The sequence below is a fragment of the Rhinopithecus bieti genome, unplaced genomic scaffold (genome assembly GCF_001698545.2).
Source record: "Rhinopithecus bieti isolate Rb0 unplaced genomic scaffold, ASM169854v2 scaffold_5889, whole genome shotgun sequence".
Lineage (NCBI taxonomy): Eukaryota > Metazoa > Chordata > Mammalia > Primates > Cercopithecidae > Rhinopithecus > Rhinopithecus bieti.
Window position 1 is genome coordinate 1,682,909 of NW_016805277.1, and position 3,676 is coordinate 1,686,584.

The 3,676-nt window shown below is 54.0% G+C and overlaps 1 protein-coding gene across 2 annotated transcripts in view; it reads left to right on the forward strand.

Moving 5' to 3' along the window:
* Window positions 1-1,366: 1,366 nt before the first annotated feature.
* The window catches only part of VDAC1 (voltage dependent anion channel 1), a 44,756-nt gene continuing 42,446 nt past the window's right edge, over window positions 1,367-3,676 (forward strand). For both annotated transcript variants that reach the window (XM_017871983.1, XM_017871984.1), the window contains exon 1: window positions 1,367-2,075. The gene's annotated coding sequence lies outside the window, so the exon portion shown is untranslated. The remainder of the gene's footprint in view (window positions 2,076-3,676) is intronic.

The following is a 3,676-nucleotide window of genomic DNA, read 5'->3' on the forward strand; positions in this document are numbered from 1 at the left end:
GTGTGCTTTGTTTACTGAGCAAGGAGAAAACCGCCTTTAGGAATAAGGTGGGGCTTGCTGGAGCAATACTGCTAAAAGGCTTATGGAGATGTTCGCATATGCATCTCAAGGCACAGCATTTTCCTTTAAACTTATTCATGTTACAAGGATTTTTGGTCGTATGTTTTACTGCTGATTTCCTCCCTACAATGATCCTATTGTCCAGCCACTCCCTTATCTTTTTGATGGTAAAGGTAATTATCAATAAATACTAAGGGAACTCAGAGGCCGGTGCGGTGTGGGTCCTCTGTAAGCTGAGCACCGGTCCCCTGGGCCCCACTTTTCTTTCTCTATACTTTGTCTCTGTGTCTTATTCCTTTTCTCAAGTCTCTCGTTCCACCTAACGAGAAACACCCACAAGCGTGGAGGGGCAGGCCACCCCTTCAGAACTCCTGGCCTCAAGTAATCTGCCCGCCTCGGCCTCCCAAAGTGCTAGGATTATAGGCATGAGCCACTGCGCCCGGCCCAGACTGGTTCTTGAAAGCGGAGTTGAGAGGTGGCTCTGGAGGGGAGGAAGCTCTTCGAAATTTGCTCCCAGCCTCAAAACTGGGCTGCACTAGCATCTGTTCCTAGCCCAGTGAGGTTCCCGGAGACCCGCCTTGTCCCACCCGGCCTCCCTGAGTTCTTGTCCTCCCCCTGCCCACCAGTCTCTGTGTGTGGGGTGGGGACCACCAGGCTGGGAAGCCCAGAGTCCCTAGGCAACTCGTGGGCCTGGGAGGGTCATAGAATCCGTCCTACACTCCCTAGGATCTTGAAGGGGGCTCTTCCTTACATTCCCAGTCACCCCTCCCCCAGCCCCTACATAGGGCCTGGGCACCCTGTCTGCACCCCACTTCCACTCTGTATCAGCTGCCCTCTTCCTCAGCACCCTATCCCACTGGAACAACTTTTCTAACTCGAGTCGCCACGTTCACATTTAATCTGCCGCCTCTTTCCAGCAGCCAGTCCTGATTGCCTCCTCCCCAGCCCCAGTTGCCTGCTGCTTTAGCTAGTGTCGCTGCTGGCTGTGAGGAGTGTCCTGATTCTGTAACCCGGCACCTCCTCCACAGGGCCCTAGACGCCTCAGGCATTCGAGGACGTTTGTTGATCAAAGGCGAAGGGTGTGCAGAAGCTTCGTCCGTCTACGAATTAATTCTCGAAACCTGCTTCAAGTGGGCCTCGCGCGGAACACAGGGGACACTCAGTGGTAAACGAGACCACTCGCTTAGGCCTAGCAGGGAGAAGGTGACCGTTCACTCAACACATACTAACTGGGTCCCACAAGAGCACAGGCCCCGGCTGGTCGCGGGTTCCCCGGGGTGCCTTCAGCCGGCCGGCCGGCCAGAACCGGCGTGATTTCCTCGCGCCGAGAGACCCAGCAGGAGCCTCGCAAAACCCAATTCACGTTTTATTTTATTATTTTGCCTCTCAAATGCATGGAAATTGGCTGTTAGTAGCTTTGCTACAGGAGAAAATCGCTAATCTGCGGTGCAAAATCGGCACACAGGGGTTTTCTCCGCGATTGTCTAGACGCCATGCGGGCGGGTCGGAGGCGCCAGACACATTGTATCCGGGGCGCGGAGCTCTGGAGCAACAGTCGCCGCTGCTACTCAGTATCTGCGCCCCGCCAGCGCCCAGTGTCCACGCTGGGCCTGAGACTGACCTCGGGGGATGGGGCCCACCCGGGCTTTGATGGGGGGCCGGGAGTCACTTCGTCCACCCAGGCAAGGCTCGAGTCCAGCGCCGGCCATATCAACTCCTGGGGGATCTAGCAGCGCGGAGGCCGACCAGGAGGCCCAGAAGCCCCGCGCGTCTTCCATTAGTGCAGGGACCTCGGGTCCACCGCTCAGAGAATCGGAAGGCCTCCTCCCCCTTCCCGAGCGCTGCCACTGGGGCCGAGGTTTCCAGCAAGAACCCGCGTGTCCCTGCGCACGCACACACGGTGCACACGTCAGTCCGGCGCCTCCCCGTGCCCGGGCTCACGCAGGTCCTCCCGCGCGCCCGCAACGCGCCCGCAGGCTCCTGTGTCTGATGCCGGGGCCACGGGGTCCGGAAGGGTAAGAACGCGACTAGCGAGCGGGATGGTGACCCAGGCCCGGCCCGGACGCTGTCCCGGGCGGGGCCTGGGGGCGGAGCGCGCCGGGCCTGGCGCGCGGGAGGGGAGGCGGGTCCGCGNAAAAGAAAAGCGATTCAAAATAGGAAAAAACAAATCGTTCAAATGATTCTCCTACCTCAGCCTCCCGAATAGCTGGGATTACAGGTGCTCCTTACAACCTTGCCATTTGCCTTAGTTTATCCAGGCTGTTTTGGCAAAATGCCATAGACTGGGTGGCTTACAAACAATAAAGTGATTTCTCACAGTTCTGGAGGCTGGAAGTTCAAGATCAATGTACTACAAGATTCAGTGTGTGTTGTGGGCTTGCTCTCTGGTTCATAGATGGCACTTTATTTTTCTTTTTTCAATTTTTCTTTTAGACTCAGGGGTTACATGTGCAGATTTGTTACAAGGGTATATTGCATGGTGCTGAGGTTTGGGGTATGATTGAACCTGTCATCCAGGTATTGAGCATAGTACCCAACAGGTAGTTTTTCAACCCTTACCCCCCTCCCTCCCCTCTTTTGTAGTCCACAGTGCCTTTTGTTCCCATATTTATGTCCATGTGTACCCAATGTTTAGCTCCCGCTTATAAGTGAGAACACACAGTATTTAGTTTTCTGTTCCCACATGATTTTGCTTAGAATAATGGCCTCTAGCTGCATCCTTGTTGCTGCAAAGGACATGGTTTCATTATTTTTTATGACTGTGTAGTATTCCGTCATATATATGTATCACATTTTCTTTATTCCATCCACCACTGATGGGCACCTGGGTTGACTCCATGTCTCCTGCTATTGTGAATCACGCTGTGACAAACGTACATGTGCATGTATCTTTTTGGTAGAATGATTTATTTTCTTTTTTTGAGATGAAGTCTCACTCTGTTGCCCAAGCTGCAGTGCAGTGGCACGATCTCCGCTCGCTGCAACCTCCACCTCCCGGGTTCAAGAGATTCTCCTGCCTCAGCCTCCCGAGTAGCTGAGACTACAGGCATGCACCACCACGCCCGGCTAATTTTTGTATTTTTAGTAGAGATGGGGTTTCACTATGTTAGCTAGGCTAGTCTTGAACTCCTGACCTCGTAATCCACCCGCCTCGGCCTCCCAAAGTGTCGGGATTACAGGCGTGAGCCACCACGCCCAGCCATGATTTATTTTCCTTTGGGTGGAATGGTAGTTCTATTTGTAGTTCTTTGAGAAATATCCAAACTGCTCTCCACACTGGTAGAACTAATTTACGTTCCCACTAGCAGTGTATAAGCATCCCCTTTTCTCTGCAGCCTCTCCAACATCTATTTTTTTTTTTTTTTTTGAGACGGAGTCTCGCTCTGTCGCCCAGGCTGGAGTGCAGTGGCCGGATCTCAGCTCACTGCAAGCTCCGCCTCCCGCGTTTACGCCATTCTCTCGCCTCAGCCTCCCGAGTAGCTGGGACTACAGGCGCCCGCCACCTCGCCCAGCTAATTTTTTGTATATTTTTTTTTAGTAGAGACGGGGTTTCACCGTGTTAGCCAGGATGGTCTCGATCTCCTGACCTCGTGATCCGCCCGTCTCGGCCTCCCAA